The 20597-nt window shown below is 38.1% G+C and overlaps 1 protein-coding gene across 2 annotated transcripts in view; it reads left to right on the forward strand.

Annotated features, from left to right (window-relative positions):
- Window positions 1-12672: 12672 nt before the first annotated feature.
- Window positions 12673-20597, forward strand: part of SULF2 (sulfatase 2) — an 84534-nt gene continuing 76609 nt past the window's right edge. The window contains exon 1 of one of the 2 annotated variants that reach the window (XM_068208132.1): window positions 12673-12940. The gene's annotated coding sequence lies outside the window, so the exon portion shown is untranslated. Of the gene's footprint in view, window positions 12941-13239; window positions 13370-20597 lie in introns of those variants that run through there. The other variant, XM_068208131.1, reaches the window with a different exon arrangement.

A 20597-nucleotide genomic window follows, 5' to 3' on the forward strand; every position in this document is an offset into this window, starting at 1 on the left:
TATACTCTTGCCTTGTCCTTTTCCCCTCTTTTCCTTTTTTTGTAATATGAGATGAATAGAAATAGATTGGGCTCACAATGCAGTATTTTAGCAGAAACGTTAGTTTCATCTTAGATGTGGCAGATAATGCAGCACCAACTCATCTAAGTTTTAGCCATCATTCTTTACAGTGAAATCAGCTATAAAACTCAGAGACCAAGACATATAGCCACACTGTATATCACCTCAATGCACTGCATAACAGCAACAGAACAATTATAAAGCTGCTAATGGAATTAGATTGACAGAAACATGAAAGGTTTACGCAGTGAGACCAGTAGCAAAGATTTCCACAACTGAACAGAAGTCTAAAGCACTAAGGTGTACAGCCCAGCACCAGTGCTGTACCACTGCAGAATGACCCCCACACAGGCTCTGAGCTACACCCCTATGAAGCTAAACGAGTTCCCTCACTGGGCTTGGGGACTGCTGGAATGGGCTTCCAAAGTAAGTTTGTGTGCAAGCTAGGAAGTCAAAGTTTTGTTCTCAATGCTGCAAAGATAGGTTGAGCGACTTCAATCAATTCAATTCCCCCTTCCATGCCTTATGTTCAAGTTAAACAGAATCACAATATTTTTTACAACCTCCATTGAGTACCAGTCGTAAATCTCTTTCAAATTCCTGGGAGGTGGTATACTGGCACAAAGTATTTTTAACTCTAAACACATTACCATGTACAGAGTTGGCAGTTAATGATTAAGCAGGGAAGATAAGAGACACAAAACACCCGGAAAACTGGAAATAACACATGACAATATCCTAAAGTTAAAAAATTAAAGAATGAAAGTTAAAACCCAAGACAAGTGATTTACCCAACCGCCTACTTTAAAACAGCTCTATATAATAAATACCAGATTTCACCCTTCTATGAACATGAATCAGATCATAGCCAGAATTTGTTTTGTCATTAAAAAAGGGGGGGACAAAATACGAAGGGAAGGGAAGAGGTGGTGGAAGGAAAAAAACAGAATTTTTGATGTGATGGATACAAGATATAACAAATTTAGAAAAAGCAGCCTGACATATGATTAATAGTCAAAGAGCTTTGGGTGAAAAAATTGCATTAAAATGACAACACCAGCTATTTTGACTTTCAGGCTACAGCAGAACATCTGTTTATTTGTGGTATCTCTTAATATAATGTACAACAGAATGTCTGTAGCAGAGAGGAGAGTAATAACAAGAATTCAAAATGTACAGCAAGACAATGATTGAGTGGTACAGCCACTATGAAAAAAGAACCAGTTTCATGATTATATTGAATGTCACCTCCTCTCAAGGAATGACCAAGGTTAACATCAACAGCAGGCCGTTTGCCAAGTGTTTTGCCAAGATGGGAAGCTGTGTCTGAGGACCAGAGTTGGAGGCACTGGCATCAGTGATTTATCCTTCAGTTAGCATAAATCAGCAAAGGAATTAAGTCCTCTGTTAGTACCTACTGCACATCTCAAGGGGCACAGCCTGGGCTTCAACACTAGTTGCACACTCCTGTCTGCCTGGAGGTCCTACAAACCATCACCCTGACTTTTCCAACTCCCACACAAATAAATTAGAAAAATAATTACATTAAATAGTCTATCTAGATCCAGCAGCATCTGTATTGGTTGAGTGACCCCAGAGTTACACATTCACATCTTTCACAATACATTAATCTTGCTGCCAGTAAAAGTAATTCCTTAATAATTAACTTGGGTATTTATAAAGGCATCTTACCCTTCATCTAAATAAAAGTTCTGTCATTTAGCCTTGCAAAAAATGCAGTAACCAAAGGAACATTTGGGTTAAACAAGAAAATAGTGTTGGAATAGTGGGAGTCTGCCATGATTAAAAAAGAGATCTAAACATCAAGTACTATGATAATTTATAAACTGGGTCATCTTCTCTCCTCAATGCTAATAGGTAATGAGCACCAAAATCTCTTGCATGTTTTGAAGATAAGATGTACTAGACAATAAGGCCTAGATTTCAGATTAATTTAATATGTAGCCCTGATAATCTATTCCTGAAACAGGTTTAACAGGCAGAAATACCTCAACAGAAGAGTAGTTGAGTTTATTTTTCTGAGAGGGATAGTGTGTTAGTACAATACTGCAATAAAGAAGTTGTTTAGCTGCCTATAGCAGCTGTCTGAAACCCTGGCAAGATTGTCACGCATCGTGTAATGCAGGGCATTCAGTTCAATTTTGCTTCCATTCAGAACTGGTGAATGGTGTTGATGTTATGAATGAAATAAACATGAATTTATTTCTCCTGCTTTTTTAAATACCAGTGTCACAGCCACTAACATCTTGTGCTATAATATGGATCCTTGCTCTTATAATAAGAAGCAAATGTGTAAAAAATATTCCAAGCACAACTTACAGACCTATAGGAAACAGAAGAGAGAAAGAAAGTGAATTACTGTCTATGTCAGTTCTTCTTCTCACCTGTTTGCATAAAAGTTCAGAAGTTAGATTTCAAGGCAGTTGTCTGCAAAAGGAAACATGAGATAGAGATGGGAAAACCACCCACTGGGAGTAGAAAGGAGGTGGAATCACTCCTGTGTAAGGAATATCCCACTACCCCTGGCAAGGTGACAGGTCCATCCCTGCTTCCCTCCACAGCTCCTGGGGGTCCATTCTGACAGCAGTGATTTCTTCTGGGCTCAGGTTAGTGTTGGTGCTTTTGGGGGCACATCACTGCAGTTGGGGGTGAGCAGCTCCCTCAGATTTGCAGATGGGCACGGCTTCAAGGGTGCCATCAAGTCCCCAGGTTCCCATCTATTTTACTGTTGGATTAATTAAGGCATGGAGAAGAACTTAAAATAAAATCAATGTCAACAGAAAACTCCTAAGTGACTTCTTGATGACCTTACGGCTAAATGAGTCATCAGTCCTCATTCCTTTCCCAGCAGTAAATTATTCCTCATGGGGTAAAAAGCTAACATTAAGCTATTGTGCTCCTGGCAGGAGTGATATCCTTTATGTAACCTCCTCAGATTGCCTATCTGTATCAAAAGTGCTGTGTTGGATCTGGTTGGATTTGGAGACTATTTGTTGTATGGAGCAATAAGCGCCACCCAAGACTAAGTAATTACAACAGATGGGACATAACATAATGGTACAAGAAGCTTGTCATTAAAATGTACCGTAAAGCAGGTGACAATGGGATAGCTGCACAAAAGAAATTAAATACTATAAATTCTTGGAGGCCATACTTTTATTGATGAGACTCATTTCTGCTACAGATGCTGTCTGAGGATGTCCACCTGAATGCCATTGTAATATTCCATCGCTGCTGATTGCTCAGGAATCAGAAATAGTTTGCCCCAATTATCTTTTCACCAGAAGTTGGTCATAAAAAACAGTGGAGGCAGACAGAGATAACTATCACTATAGACATTTTTAACCTCCATCTTTTCTACAACTCTAGATGCCTAAGCTGTTCACATTTTCCTAGTAAGTACTCCTCCTAACCACATCTGCCTGTAAAGTACATTTTCAAAATGTATTACTGATTCTAGGATAAATCTCTTAGACAGGTTTTACATGCTGTGAAATGAAAACTAACATCATCCCTACCCACCCACCTCAACTTTCATTTTGAAAAAGAGTAGCTGCTCTTTAGTCCACCTTTAACAACATGTTGCTCAGTTTTCCAAGGGAAAACAGTATAATCTTGTATTTTTTGACATGAAAGTCTGGACTAAAACAAATGCCACCAGTAAGCATTTTCAAATGCCATACTCATATTGAAACATGATGATATAAAGATATCTACATTTGTCAAATCAGACTTTGCTGTAATGCACTGCCCAAACCCTATCAGTCCCAGGCATATAGATCTATGTGATATTGTTTCACAAGATCTACCACCTTACCAAAACCAAAGCCATCAGGAGTCACGCAGAAGAGCTGCATCTTCTTCAAATTTTCCTACTAAAACAAAAGTTAAAATCTCTAAGAACAAAACAAAATGCAACATAGCCCTTTTGACAGCTTTGCTGACTGTACCAGCTGAAGCTCTACTCACAAAAGGATAATAAACTTGTGCAAGACTTTCAGATGCCACACATTTTCAAATCACTGAACATAATGTGATGTGTCACTGATACAGTGAAAATACCTTAAACTAGTAAAAGAAGACTTACTATTAAACTACATAAACTTATAACAGCAGATAATGTAGGAGGGAAGGAATGGTTATTCTTTTCCAACTTTTTAGCAGAAAGCAAAGATAAGGAATTCAGGTGAGAGAGCTACATCTTGGCCATCAAATTAAAGAGGTGAAAAATACCAGCAACTGATTCTGAGTGGGAGAAAATATTCAATTACATTGGCTAATACTTAGCAGTTAACAACAGCAAAAGCTGATCATACATCATAAACCTGTAGTATGAAGAATACCTTGATAATATTACCCGGAGTCAATTTACCTAATGATTTAGGGAATTAATCATTCCAAGAGATGAATGCACTTTTGGGAAATGCTTTGTATGACACCATATATTGAAAAAGGACACTATCTGGTAAAATCTGCTTAATAAAAAAGATTCCTGCTTCAATGGATTTTTCCAGAAAAAAATTTCAATCCTTTTGCAAAAACCAGAATTCTTTTTTTCACTCTGGGAAATGTCAACCTACTTCAGCAGGATTTCATCTTAGTGATAAATGGGTTAAAAATCAAACAATGGTCTGGGTATTTATTCCACAATGTAGTTTCTCTCGTAAGAACCATACAATGAAAATCTCTGTGTGGGATCCTCATTAGCTGCTCCCGCTTCCTAGAAGCTGTACAGCTCAGTCCCTTCCCCCTTTATGCGCACATTCAGATTTCTCTACTCTGTCAATACAAAACTCAAAGGCAAATCCCAAAGATTCATACAATTAGGAGCAGCAGCATGTGATGTCACTGTCATGGGAGTGTGTATTTCTTAAATCAGAATTTCTTTCTGTAACAAGAAAACCATTGAAATTGTTTATTATTTCTATACTTTGTACCAACATGCCAAGCAGCAAGAAGAGCACAGCATGGGACTCTACACTTGCTTTCTGCATAAAGAAAGGTTATGCACAAAGAAACATGTCTTACTGTAATGTCTCATTTGTGACTAATACCTGTTGTATGCTTCACAATCCAATTTATATCTAAAGCTCTTTGACTTCAGCCCACCACTTGTCCATCCTTCAATAAAAGACAAGTTTATACACATGCATAATGTTCAGGAAAACTCTTTGCAACATAAAGAAAGTACATATAAGAATATATGCAGTGCCTATATTTGAGAAGAATAAAATTCAAAAGAAATTTTGCTTTTGCATATATGTTCTCTGTTGCCTAGCATAAGCAAGTACTTTCAAGTCAACTGTCTTTGAGACTCTGGAGATTCAAAATCTATCTTCATATATACTGTCATGTATCTCACTGGTGCAGGTCTGATTTGAGTCCAGATACTAAGTCAATAAAGAAAATGGCAATTCTGTTAGAGACTTTTAAGTAGTAAAGGCTAGCAGCTAAATCCAGTTGTGACTGTGGTTCAAACTGCTTGTCCCAAAGGGAGTGTTTGATTTTAAGGCTCAATGCATACAAAACATTTGGCATATGCAAGTTAAATACTGCCTAACAATATCTGTAGTATTGAACAGTTACCATAGTAGAGACAGTGGTGATTAGTGAAGCTGGAAAGATTTGCCACATAACCAGAAAAGCAAGATGCCAGATCATCAAGTTAATCTATCACAATGGTTCCTGCTTCTCTTAATATCGACGAATGTATATTTGTGTAGCCTAGCCTATAGTTGTACTTTTTACTTTATTATATTTTAGATGTAGAACAAGAAGCATGAAAAAAAAAGTTTAAATACAGTGCAAATTAACATGTGTGACTGAAGACAGCAGTAAACCAATGAGTGTTTGTTGTTGGTGAAGAGTGAAACTTGGAGCTGACTTAAAGCCTTAAGGATCACAGGAGTATTGTTCTTCATCTGCAAATTACAGATCTACTGGTTAATATACCAGTGTACCTGTAGTACCACCATATAAGTGAAATACATCCTCCAAATGCCAACAGAAACATTTCCCATGGATAACTCTGTTAAATTCGTCAGGCATTTAAGAGTGAAGAAGTTACATTTTTGTCAATTGACAATGCTTAAGAAATACACAAATATTAGGAAACATTAATGGACTTGTAATCATAAATATGCCTTATGCACATTCAACCCATATGAACTGTGTTATATTTGTGCACAAACTGTATTTGCAAGAGTGAGTAACTTCTGAGATCCCTCTGCTCTTAGTCTCATTTTTAACTTGCCTTGTTCAAAAATGAAATCATCAATCATGAGGTCTATACCATGTTTTATGGGATTATTTGATCTTTCCCTGTACAAATACAATTAAAGTGTGTCACTGATCATACACATCACATGCATATGTACAGGTGTGGTATATCGGCACAATCACAACTTTGTGACTTTGTTGAAATTGCAAAGCTTCATTAGAAATGAGGAGACAGAGCGCCCTGGCAGTATTCAGATCTTGAGGGGGTCATTTATTGATATTTTTTTTTTTTTCTGTCTGAAGGGTACAGTCTAAACACTGCAATAGAACAATATTGAAGTACTTATTTTACCTTTTTTTTCTTCAGCTAAAATGCTAGTAAGGGAGTGTTTTTTTCAGTTTGGCAGGCAGCCAGCTGTTTCACAGTAAATAATGTGAACCCTGTGCTGCAGTGTAAAGCTGTACATCTTTGCAAAAATATTCAGTCCCCTACTAGAGTCCAAGGAATTTTTGCTTACAAAGTGTCCCTGCAGAAGCTTCTACAGTAAGTAACTTGGCAGAGAATTCTAAACTATATGAAGTATTTTCTCCCTGTCTCTTTTTTCCCACTGAAAAAACTTAATGTACTCCTCCTCAAGATGCTTTTCCTCAACATACTGGAGATAGGAAAAAAAATTCTGCTAGTCTTACTAAAATGTCTCAGGTACTATCTTCTACTCAAATCCTGAAAAAATACTTTCTATAACAATCTGCCAGGTTCAGTACTGTATCAAAAATGACACGTGATACATGCAATTGCTCAGACAGCCTCACTGGCAGTATTCCATTTTAACTATGTACTGTTGAAGTACATGACTGTACTATACACTTCAAATTAAGAAATTTTGTTTAGTTACCAACAACCGGTGTTGTAAACGGGCTCTTAAAAGGGTAACTCTTGGATACATATCATTCATATCACTTAGACTACCAGCTGAAAAAGGCAGGATCAGAGTTCTAAGACAGAAGCCGTAGAAGGTACAAAGCCAAAGAGTCCCGTTCTTATCTAAAGTGAAGGCATTTTGTGTAAGTGAATGCATCCAGATGGGTGGATTCATCTTGATGAACTGGACTGAAAAGGCAGACTCCATGTTATAGAGTGATTGTATCTAAAATTAAATCTGTTTTAGGTTAAATGTAGAAACCAATACAGCAAGTGATGCTTTTAAAGACACAGAAAGTCAGAAAAGAAAAGTAATTACTGAGCATGAGTGGGTAGCAGAAGGAACTTGAGGACTCTGATCCTTCTGTCAGCACAGTGACTGCCTTTATATGTAACACTCCAAAGGAGAAATCTAACTTGTGGAAGGCGATAATGAGGCTTTCTTTAACTTCTGTGTATCATCTCACACATCAAGAAAGGCAAAGATTTATAGCTACTGTTAAGCATGTTCTTTATAGCTATCCAAAGAGTTTGCTTTCAGCAGCTATTACTCCAGTACTGTCTCTCTGCACCCGCTCGCTCACCCAACCCACAGCACAGTTCAATCTTTAGGACCCCTGACAAAGCCCAACTCTTTAGAGGATGGATTGTGTGCTTCCCCAGAACTGAACACAGAACTGATTAACTAAACACTGGTTGCAAAGCCCTTTCAAACAGAAAAGTGCTCTAAAAGCTACAGATTGTTATTCCCTGTTAGCACTGGAGTTACGATCCATTTCTCTTAATGTGTTCTGAGGAAGGGGATAGGAAATATGAGATTGCAGTTACCAGTTACCACAGTTATCAAAGAACATGCAAAAACTCACAGTTCTGGTAGCTATGTTTACACAGACTAATAGACAACTATCTTACCTGCTGAAGTTTATACAGCTATTTCCTTAAGTACTTCTAGTACCTCTTGTTGCTATTGTTGCTTTTCTGTTTTTCCCCTTCCTCTTACAGATATGCTTGACATGTCTGCTTGACAGCAGAAGACATGGCCCTGTGGGGTAGGAACGTAACATTCCACTTACCATCTGGTGGCATTTTCAGTGATCAGCACTGTCCCCCCATGTTTTTGCTTGCTCACTAATGTCAGCAGCTAAATGACATTTCAACTGGTTTCAGTTCTGCAGCTTCCGAGATGAATTTGTTTGTTTAGGTAAATACGATACACTGTCTAAATCTAGGCTAGGTCTTGCCACATTTGAAATAGCACATTCATTTTCATAGCAGTTCCTGAGTCATCGCTGGCACATAACCAAAAAAACCCCAAAATAATCCTAGCTTTTGACACTTTATAAAAAGTGGCAACATTCCCACAGATCTGTTTTGTCTTTATAACAAAGCAACTTCTTTATGACTAAGGATACAAGGTATGTTTCTGACTTCTGACTAGTTTCTTCAGCCCCGGGTTGTTGTTTTTTTTTTTTTTTTTTTTTTTTTTTTTTTTTTTTTTCCCACTGGGAACTTAACATACAGAAAAAAAGGAAAAGGAGGAGGTGGGTTAAAATTCAAACTTTGTTTTTGCACTCATATGCTGAGTTCCCCTTGCATGGTTTTAGCTGGTTCACTTCAGAGAACAGCCTGCTTCAAGATCTGGAACTAAATCCATGGCCCATGTTTGCACTATTTGGATTTTAGGGTTTGCTTTTACCTTCACACTAGTATTCAATTACTGATACTATAAGTGTAAATTGATATATCTTTATTTGGAAAAGGGAAGTTAGCAAGAACAATCAGATTTGTTGGATTGATTTAAGGGTAATGGATCTTCCAAGACATTAGGGATTAAAAAAAAAGATTGTAACAGATAGTGTATATCAATATTTTTAACTTGGCTGAAAGCATCACCCTAATGAATCACATTTCGCTCAGCTTTGCATAAGGAAAAGATGGGGAAAGAAAATTACAGCATAACTATATGCAACATGCACACAACCATAAAACCAAAATTCTTAGGGCAAAACTGTAGTGTGGGAATGGCAAGAGATGGTGTTTCCTGAGCTTATTGTGTTAATGAACACTCACTGAACATGGAAATCACAGCAAAATAAGTTTTTGAATAGTTTTCTTGGCAGTACCAGATCCTCATGTCATTGAACTCCCATAACTAGGCACCACAATAATGTTTCATGAAGAAAACCAAGTTTTTCAGGGACACAGTGTTTTTCATCATGAATTCTGTGGAAACCTGTTCATTCTCCATCTTTGGTCTCCTGAACTATAATTGCTTGCAGCTCTACCTCTGCATGCAATGTTAATGCACTGCCTAACCAATGAAAGAAAGACTTATTCTCTAAATGACTTTCACAAAGGATCTTTGATGATTTTAAGATGTTTACTATATTTGACAAAAAACACTGCCTAGGCTCTAAACATTATTTTACACTCTATAGACTGCCAAATATCTGCTGCTTAGAATGAAACAGGAGAAAATGCTGTTATCCTAGAATAATAGAATGGTTTGTGTTGGAAGGAACTTTACAGATCATTTAGTTCCAACCCCTCTGGCACAGGCAAAGACATCTTCCAGGTTGCTTAAAATCCTCATCTGGCCAGGCCTTGAACACTTCCAGGGATGGGATATCCACAGCTTCTCTGGGTAACCTGCGCCAGTGCCTCACCTCCCTCAGAGGGAAGAATTTCTTCCTCATATGGATCTAACCCCGCCCTCTGTCAGTGGAAAGTCATTACCCTTTGTCCTGTTACTCCAGCCTCTCGTTCCAAAGTGACTCTCCAGCTTTCTTGGAGCGCTTTAAGCAGTGGAAGGGTCACTAAAAATCTCCCTGGAACCTTCCCTTCGCCAGAATGAACACCCCCAGTTCTCCCAGTCTGTCTCCAGAGGGGCTTCAGCAGATCCACACCCTCCTTGCATTGGGAGCCTCAGAGCTGGATGCAGTGCTCCAGGTGGAATCCCATAGGAGCAGTGGAGGAGGAGAATCACATCTCTTGACCTGCTGGTCACCTAGCATTTGGTGCAGCCCAGGATACAGCTGGCTTTCTGGGTGCAGCACATATTACCACGTGTTGTGATGCACAATGACTGAATGCCTATATTCAAAGACATTATTTACTAGTTAATTTTTTATAGATAAAAAGATTCATGAAATACTGTTATTAATAAAGTGCCCTTCTTCAAGTTCGACTGTCCCAGATCTCACAGATGAAAGAACGATTCACAGGCAAGTTCAGCAAACTGCCCAAGGTCACATTCCCAAGGTAGAGGCAAGTAAAAATACAGAAGAAAAACCTAAATTGATCTTGGCCTATTAACATCCATGACACACATACATGGTGTATGCATGCAGAATTTGTCATATTGTTAATCTATACAAAAAGTAATAAAAGGGTAATTAGCAAGCAGAAAGAATACATATTTTAAAAATGTAAGCAACTGCCTTTGCTCTAGTCATTTTGTAAATTAAACCACTTAAAAGAGAAATATTACTTTGAGACTTAAGACATAAGGTTTTATATTTACCAGCATTGTTTATTATAGCAGTGGACTAGGACAGACTTACCTGCCTATGCTTTTAGACTTTGCCAAGATTTCTTGTACAATTGAACAAGTTATTTGTATTTTCACTGTTTCACAGGTCAGATGTGTGCTTATATGTAGTTTTATTTCCAACCATCCTTTGTCTTTCATATAATGATGACAGCATGCTCTTCACTCGACAGAAGAGCAATTTTTCATGCATGTTTTTGATACCTATGTCAATTTGTTTAAGCTGTTAGAAGGAATTTCTATATATTAATAAAAACGATAATAACATTCTTGAAGTAGTAAGACAAAACCTTGCATTAATGTTATATATAATAGCTCACAAAATTATTATGATCAGTCTTGATTAGAATATATATGGGAATAACTTAAGCTTGAGAACAGCTTTGTAAGATTAATGGAAGATTCACTAGCCAATTAATCATTCTGGTAATTATAACTATATAGAAATCATTCCTTAAAAATATATTGTAATGACAAATCATCCCTTCAGATTTAGAGGCATTACACATGCATATTGAGAACAAAATTTCATCCATTTGGAGTCTCACAAGAAAGACTGCAATCACTTAATTTTGTGTACTTTTTAGAGTTTTTTTGTAATAATAAGATAAAGCTCAGCTATGTTGAGCCCCTTTAATGCAAAGATATAACTTTCTTAGTGGGCAAGAAATAGATCCCATCTTTGAAAATGGCGTAACATATTGAACCACTTACAAGCCATGTCATAACAGCATTAGTATAAAATACAACTGGCTGATTCCAGAAATATTTTTTTAAAATAATAAAAGGGCCTATGATTATTTTAATTGCAAGAGTATCCATCTTATTTTGACCCTTTGACATTCAGCCCATCATAGAATCGACTATACGTCAAATCCTCAAGTCCTGCAAATTGTGTCCAGTCCATAAACTCCAGTTTTAAACTCCAGTTTTAAATCCATAATTTGACACTGTTCTGGTGAGATATAAGAATCTGACAGTTTCAAAAAAAGAAAAAAAAAAAAAAAAAAGACTAATTAAAACTTGTGTTCGCCCATTAAAGAAATGCCCCTTTCTTCCTTTACACATCATGAATCTCAAGATTATTTTCTTAACTTTAAGTTATTGAAAGTTGAGATGCATTTACCTCTTTTTCTTGACACGAGTTCTTAAAAATATTACTCTAGAACCTGGTGGAATAAAGCTAGTGTCTTAGTCCCGAGATTTCCTCTGCAGAATCAACAGGAAACATAGGCACCTGGTTAAAAAGCATAATCAGAGAGGTCCGTAACAAGGAAAATATTAATACAAAAAGAGAAGTAAAACAGGAACTATCGCTCTGCTTTCGTGAAATTTTACACCTGCGCTGTATCTCAACTACTGTTGCCTGGGGTGGAGACCCAAAATAAAGGACTGTGCACATAGACTGTCCTCATGTTTGTGGGAAAAGCCTCCGACTGGGGACGTGAAAGGCTAAAACTCAAACCCGTTAAATAGCTAAAGAGACTTGACTCGTTTGGGAGAGCTTGCTCACTACAGACGTCTAAGTCTAACCACAGATTTTAGCTCTGTTTCTCACACTACAGCAAGATGAGACACATTTCTCCGTGCAACATTCCATGTGAAGAATTCCTGTTATTAGGTGGGAAGCACAAAAATTTTATCAGGTCGAGACTTTGTCGCCTTCACACCTGAGGAGGGTCAGTCCCACATGCAGCTCTTGCTCCCTGGCATCCCCGTCCCTCCTGAGGGACTCTCCTGAGGCGGCTGTCCGGGCGGGCGCCGAGCGCGCTGTGAGGGGAGACGAGCGCCGAGGGGGAAGCGGCAGCCGTGGGACTGGGCGATTCTTGGGGTGGGAAGGAGGCGGAGCTCGGCCCCAGCCCCCGAGATGCACAGGGCGAAGAGCTCCTTGCAGGGGCCGCGGGCTGCCTGCAGGCTTCCCCCTCCTTGGCTGCGCTTGGGCGGGAGCCCCCGGCAAGGGGCTGGGGGAGGCGCCTCGCAACAGATGGTTCAAGCCGGCTCCTGGCGCGGCCCGCATTGGCCAGCGGCGCGGGAAAGGGCGGGCGCGCCGCAGCGGCGGCTCCGCGGCGGGGGCGCAGCGCCCGCAGCCCAGCTCGCTCGCCTCCCGCCGGGGAGCCGAGACCACCTCCGCTGCGGAACGCTGGTCGCCTCTCACGGCTCCAGCACCTGTGAGAGTCCGCCCGGCCAGGCTGCGAGCGGTGCCGCATCCAGGCGCAGCCGGCCAGGGCCCCCGGGACTGCTCCAGCGGCGGGGCGCGGGGCCCGGAGGGCGCGGGGCCCGGAGGGCGCGGCTGCCGCCCGCGCTCGGGGCCGGGGCCGGAGCTGCCGCCTCCTCCGGTGTAACCGGTACGCCGGGGAAACGGGGAAAGGCTGGGGGGATCCTCCCTGGGGTGGGAGACGGAGTCTATGCCGGGGGGATTTTTATCACCTGTAGGTGAGGGGAAACCCCCACTCCCCCTTTCCCTTTCTTTCAGCTTCATCGACGTAGGGCCACTTAGAGGGAGTAATTACCGGTTTTCGGTCCTCGGCGCTCAGTGGGGAGCTGGGGACGGACTGCCAGGTGGGGAGCTGAGATGCAGGGGAAGTGACTTGCCCAAGGTCACTCTGCGAGACAGTGGCAAATAACGCCCTGTACTAAAAACTTGTGATTTCTAGCCCTGTGCTGGGCTGTTCAGCAGCCCTGCAAGGAAGGGACCAGGTGTAAATCTGGCTGTAGGACTTATATACATCTGGAAGTGGGGACTGTAATTAGCTACTTTTTTTCTTTCTTTCTTTTTTTTTATTGTTGTTGGTTTGTTTTAAAATCATGTATGGCTGTTAAAGCATGCAGAGGTGGAGCATCTGTGTTATCTCCTTTGTTTTCTCCGACCTTCAGACATGTGAATGGATGCATAAGTGATTATGCTTTTCTGTGACTGTTGGATTTAGTAGGAAATAAATGGTAAAAATACTATATTTTTTCCAAAACTTTTACCATGGCAATAAATTGATTTTTGTTGTTTGTGTTTTTTTTCCTATTGATAGTGAATGTCTTCTTATACCATCAGAGGGTTGTTGTGAAAAGCCCTTAAATTGGTTAAGTGGCAGCTGCATTCCAAAATTAATCTGCAGTGCACTAGCTTTTATTTTCAGTGCATGTAAGATATAAGGCATGGCAGGCCATGCTTTAGAACTTATGCACTAGAGTATAATGTGGTTGAGTTCTCCAAAGGATGCAACTGGAGTGTTTGTTTTTGTGCTAGCCATGTATGTAGCAATTCTCTTTCCTTCTTTCTCTTCTCTCCAAGAATAACTTCAATGAGTTTGCATGAAGATATTCTGTAGCTTATCCCTGCTAATGTTTAGTGTTTCTTTTGAATTTCTCACTATGTGAAAATAAAACTGACACCTATGAGCATATTTTTTAGATTTAAAGTATTATTAGAGTAGTCAGAGTCAATCCTTTTTATAGACTTTAACTAATCCTTGCATTTCATAAAATGTTCTACAGCAGTGAAACTGAAAAGTTAAAATGTGCTGTTCAAAAGCTAAACTGTCCCTGCTACCATCTCAGCTAACCTTAGCTGCTCCTCTTGTTTTTTTCGGGGGCGAAGTGGGATAGGGAAATGGAACATGAGAGAAGTTAAATGCTCAAAATGTTAGTTTAAGTAGGACAGCTTTATTTTTAATCTCTGTTAGGGAGTTAGGTGAACTCTGTACACTCTTCAACACAAATCATGGAATTGAAGGCCAGGTTTCTGGTATCACAGGGTTTCCCTAGTGTGGACATTTTGTCATTTGAATTTGGAGGGGTTTGTAGGTGTTTGTTTTAGTCTCATTCAGAAAATAGAGTGTTAGTCTCAAATCCTTTACTGGATTTTTTTTTTCCCCCTGGACTTGGATATTTGGAAAAAAAAAAAAAAAAGACATTTTTAATTGTGCTTGAGTTTTGGCTATATACTGTTTGATGGGGTTTTTTTGGTGCTTTATTTGTTTTCTTTTTTTTTTTTCCCTTCAATAGATTCCTTGCTAGGAGTCTTATTTAGGGTAATTTCTAGCTGAAAGTGTTTGTCCGTACTGCATAAACTCATTTGATTAATTTCCCCTTTCAATACCAGTTTCTGCGTCATTTCTTCTAAATGGATAGGAAAATGTCTGTAGTTGTTTTTTACCTAAGTAGCTGATATTATTTCATTAAACAAAATGTTAAGTTGTAATTGATGATGTTTTGCTCTGGCTATGTTTTGTTTTTAAGGAAGTCTATGTATTTCACTATTGTGACTTCCTCTTGAGCATTTCTGTTATAAGGATCTCAGGCTGGAAGAGTTATGACTGCTTATCTACAAACAGCAATTCAAACAGACTTGATGGTATCGAATTTGCAAATATAACTGATTTATAACTGATATATAAATGAGTAAGGGCCTTCTGTGTTGTGAGAGAGAAGGTGATAGAATAAAGCAAACACTTTTGCTTTATAATAGAAATGTGTATTTTTGAGATGATAGATTTAATATCTAATCTCAAGAAACTCTACAACTTGGTGCAAATTTATATTTTACCTTCCCTTCAAGATTGTTTTTAGAAGTAATTAATTTGAAAGATATCTCTAACTTGTAGTTGCTTGCTATATATTCTCTACTTGTAGATAGCATAAAATGCTATAAAATGATTAAAATATTTTTAAAATAGTTGTAACTCCTCAGTGAAACACATTATTTATTTCATTTTTTTCCTCTTAACATACTTCCTTCAGCCATCTGAAGATGTTGTCTTACTGTCACTCAATTCTAAATTTCACAATAAGATCGAGAACTTCTACAAACCCATCAAAGAATCTTGGTTAAAGATTTCAGTGAGATCATACTTCTGGGTAGAATAAACTATGCCTTTGCCAATTTTCATGAAGAGTAGATAAAACCTGCCTTTTCAGTTGTCTCTTGCAGTATTCTTGACAGAACATGTTCTCATTTTTTATCAACACATTGGATCAGTTTCTCAGGCTGGAGTGGTCATAATAGAGAATGACATATAGGCTTATGTATAAAATGAATGTTCTAGCATGCTCATGTTTTTTAGGATATCTTGGGTTTATTCTAGCACAAACCATGATTTAATTTGAAACCTGACAAGCTTAATGAGTGGGATGTACTTTGTCTTTTTTTGTTTGCTTGTGTTTTTTGTGTGTGTGGTTTTTGTTAGGGTTTTTTTTGGGTTGTTATGGATGTTATTGTTATTTTTCTTTGTTTTCCTGTTGCTCTGCACTTCCCATTTATATCAATTTCTTATACACTTGGATTTTTGTTTAACTTTTGGAAATTGTCTGAATTTCTCTATGTAGTTTGTTGCTGGTTAACTGCTTTTCTGCTGTCTGTCCCTACCACCCTTCCTCACCCTTCCCTTAAATTGTGTGTGGGAAGAAATTCTGAAATGATAGTACAAGTTCAGTAAAGGAGGATTTCAGCTAATTAGTGGCTGACCTCTGTAGGAAGAAAAAGGATGTGTAATATTTCTGAATTCTACAAAAATGTTGTTCTAGTTTTTCTTTGTTATTTTGTATTTCTGTGTGTGTTTTCTGGCGTTAGTCCACCTTTCACAGTAAAATCAGAATAGCAGCTCTAAGTTCAGTGAATTTAAGCAGTTTGTGGAACTGAAATAAAAGTTCTGATGAGTATTCACTAGTACTGATTAGCCATATTTAATGGACTGTTGGGAGAGAGTGTCAAAATAAAGTTAATCTATCAGGCTATTAGTTGTTAATCTGTATACAGTATTCTGAAATCAAGGTTGCAACTTTGTGGTGATAGGTAAGCAACTGTAAATATCAATACGTAAGACATGAATGGATGACAAATATTAGATGAAATTTCATTGCTTCTGGAAGACTTATTCCATTTAGAAATGGCCAGCAACTTATTTCAAATTCCTGAAAGGAAAGCAACTGAATTGCCCATCTTATTTGAAGATTTTAGGCAGCAGTCATTGTGAAACACTGAAATTGCTGATCCCTGAGGCAGGGATCAGTAGGAAGCCCTGTAAAGAGTGTAGTTCTACTATGATCTTACATTTCTGATAATCTCCATAATTGAGTCATTGACTATGACTCTCCAGCTTCATAGATTAAATAAGAACTTGGGATTTTGAGTAGTATTTGGGAAAGGAAGATTGTGCATCTAAAAGATGCTGAGTTGTGTCAGAAGCTGATGTAATTTTCAGTCTGGAAACTGAATAAGGAAAATACCTTATGGGTTTTTGGTATCTGCGAGTCCTGATCAATTGACCCATTATATAGATTTTCTTAGATCTGCTTATAGATATATTATTTTTCTTCTGGGTTTTGTCTTTATGGTTGAAGTGTTAACAATATGAAGTTCTTCATGCATCTTTTTTTGCAATTACCTGCATGTTACCCCAGAGTTTCTGCCTTTCAGTGGGCAGAAAGAACACAAGTCAAAAAGGACAAGAGTGTGTTTTAGGGTGGGGTTTTGCTCTGCTTTTATAATTTTAATATAAGGATCCCAAACTCATATATTTTACTTCTGTGACTGAAATATGCTGTCTGGGAAATTGCAGCTTGCTTCTAAGGAAAGTTAAGGAACCAAAATCCTAAGAACTAAAGTTTCAATACTTCTCCAACAACAGATACTTGGTAGGCGCATGATAAGAAGACTAGTGCTTAATTTTTTATTTTCCCGTGCATTTCAGTACGCCACCATTTGAAGGACTTCCAAAAAAACTGGACTCCTTTATGTCATCCATTCTTTATCGGAAGGTGAAGAGTCAGTGTGGAAGACATGAGTGCTTTAGAGAAAAATGATATGTTTCTGCTCTTAGCTTTTTTTCATGGGTAATATGTGCAGAGACAAATTACTTTACAAAATGTAACTTAGTTGTGCATACGGAAGTGTGAGACAGTACGGTTGCTATCAAAGACAACACTGCAGTGTGTCTTCTCCCTTCTAATTCAGTGGGTAAATCTTCATCTCTTGTTGGATATCTAGCAGTATCATGATGCGATAGTGTCTGTGGTCCAGTTGGGTCTTCCAACTGTTCCCGATCCTAGCACACTGATGAAAGTGGAGGCATTTGTAAGAGTAGATAAATGAGTTCTAACTAGTACATCTGAATATCTAATGATCTGTCTTTAGTCACACTTGTTTGATAGTCTAACTGTAAGATCAAAGCAATCATTAAAAATTCTGTTAAATTACCTTGCCTGAGATATTTGCATGGGTTATCTTTTTGGTGCTGTCTGCTGGAGAGCAGACTTGCAACCAGCAGACTTTAGATACAGTACAAGACCCTGTAGATTCTGTAGCTGTTCATAGTATGATATTAATGGTGTTAAATTAGTAATACCAGCAAAATTAATTTATTTTTAAAATTCAAGTGTTTTTATATTGTAATATGGCTGTAGTTTGCAAAGAAGCAGACAGCCTTAATAATAAGTAGTTTTCAAAATTACAAAAATAACTTTCAGAGACCTCAATAATTTTTTGCCAGTTCTTATAAGAATGAAGATGTTACAATTAAGGCAATTAAGAACAGTTATATTAAATTTTAAAAAGATTAAGTATTACTGGAAGTTTTAACTATCAAAAATATTCTGTGACTACTGTGGTGGATAAAGGTAAGTTAGTCCCTTGCTTTAATTACATGTGTGAAGAAGCCTAATGGGGACTATGTAGTAAGGAAGTTCTATATCAGAAGCAGAGAAGCTATTAACACTAAATTTGAGCTCTTGATTTACATGTTAGTGTATGCTAAGCAGCTTCCTCCTCGTCTAGTATGTACTTAGGTGCTATTATGCATTACTAAATAAACACACTTTAGGCAGCCTCTTAGAGCAAGATGGTTGGCTCTGAGCACCTAACATCCATTGGAAACCACTGTTGCAAAGTGGTTTTGATTTAAAACAAACCTAAACCAAGGTCAGATTTTTCCAGTGTGCTGATTATCCTTGTAGACATGTGTGCATAGCAATATAAATTGAAATATCTCATTGGCACTGGTATGTAGCACATATGTCACTAATCCTAATGAATGCAGTGTAGTTATGTGGTGTAGTATTCAACAAATTTTTCACTTGTGCTTTTGAATTAAAAAAAAAAACCCCAAATCAAACCTGAAATAAAATTTGAAAGCATCATAGAATAAGGACAATTAAATGTCTTTCAAATCTCTGGTCTCTGTTTTTAAAAAATCTGCTCTGGATTTATCTCAGTGACTCAGTTAATTTGACTCTTGATCACAGTCTTAATTTTTATTTTCTGGTGAGAAAAGTCTCACAATTAGAAGATCAGGATTTTAAAACACTGAACCACAACATGCCAGTTTTTATACTCTTGATTTCTGCTATTTCCTATCCTATTCTTATACGCTGTGAGAAAATGAACTGTCTAGTTTTGATTTATTTTGCACAACACAAACTAAGCTTATTAAGCTCAAGTCAATTAAAATGAAATGTTTGAGCGTATGTCAGCTTCCCAGAAAATTGTATTTTTCAGTCCTGTGCTTCACTATTCTGACAAGCTGAAGAAATGTTTCCAGTAGAAGAGTCAATCAGAAGAAATGAATCATCATCTGCAGAGAGATGAGGGGGGGGGAAAAAGGCAAAAATAATGTCTATAAATTAATTTACCTTTGAGTGAACTTCTGCTACCTCTAGAAAGTTTATAACCTAGGATAGACCCTGATACTGCAAAACAGTATTCACATTGTTTGTTGTATTCACCTTCTGTACTTTGCTGACACAGAAGGGAAGATCATCAGCTGCAGAAGTAGCTTCCTTCGAACCTTTGATCCCAGATTCTGTTCCTGTTTTACAGTAGCCTTAGGAAGAGTGTCTGATTCCTCTTGGTAAATGTGTTTCCCGTGTTGCACTGTGTTCTGAAGGAAATAGTTCAAGTTTACTTTTTCTATTATATTGTCACTAAAGAAAAAACTGTTATATTTGTTCTGTGTTATCTTCTTTCCTTTGTTAGCATGTATTCTGTAGAAACCACTAACAGAGAAATTATTGTACTTCAAGTGGAAACCTCTGCAGAAGATGTCAGCTATTTGTGGAGGGAGCCTTAAATGGAGTTTCAAGGTGAAATTATTTACTGCAGATAGGAACTTCTTGTTTTATTTCTAAAGTAGGATTTAATCATGATATTACAGGAATCCTATTCATGGTGTGTAAGTTGCAGAAAATGCAAGGCTGAGCTAAAAATCACTTCAAATGCAATGCAGTTCACTGCAGATTCTTGTGATCTGTCAGACTTCTACTTGAGTACCTTGATTTTTCTTTCAGTCTTTAGAAAAACTTCTGTGACAATTTTGAAGTAGTTAGACTCTTTAAATGACAGAAAAGATGAGAGAGAGCATGCTGCAGTAGCCACTTTCCTAGCTATGTTCATGTTTACATAGTTGAGGGGCATATTTTTATCCATTTCTACCTTATAATAGGCCAAGGATGTTGCAGATCTGTTTCGAGACCTTATTTTGGGCTGGGTTTATAAGCAATATTATCATGCATGTACTGAAGGTGGTGAGAACATATGTTGAGCAATGGAGTACCTCAGTTTGTATCGGCAGAAATTGGAAAATAACTTGGCATGTATTTCATTGGTCTACTTAAAAAAATGCCTGTTTAAGAATCTCAAAAGTAAAGATGGTACTGGGCCACTGCAGATGAGTAATGCCCTGGCCTAATCCAATATTCTTATTCTCACACCAAGGCAGTTACAGAGACCTGTCAAGCTCAGTGTTTTATCTCTTGTTGCAGCTGATAATAGGCACTTTAGCATGTAACAAGAATACAGATGTAAAGAGGTATGATACTGAGAAGTCCCAATCACTCACC

This window comes from Anomalospiza imberbis, chromosome 17, assembly GCF_031753505.1.
Source record: "Anomalospiza imberbis isolate Cuckoo-Finch-1a 21T00152 chromosome 17, ASM3175350v1, whole genome shotgun sequence".
NCBI classification, from domain to species: Eukaryota; Metazoa; Chordata; class Aves; order Passeriformes; family Viduidae; genus Anomalospiza; species Anomalospiza imberbis.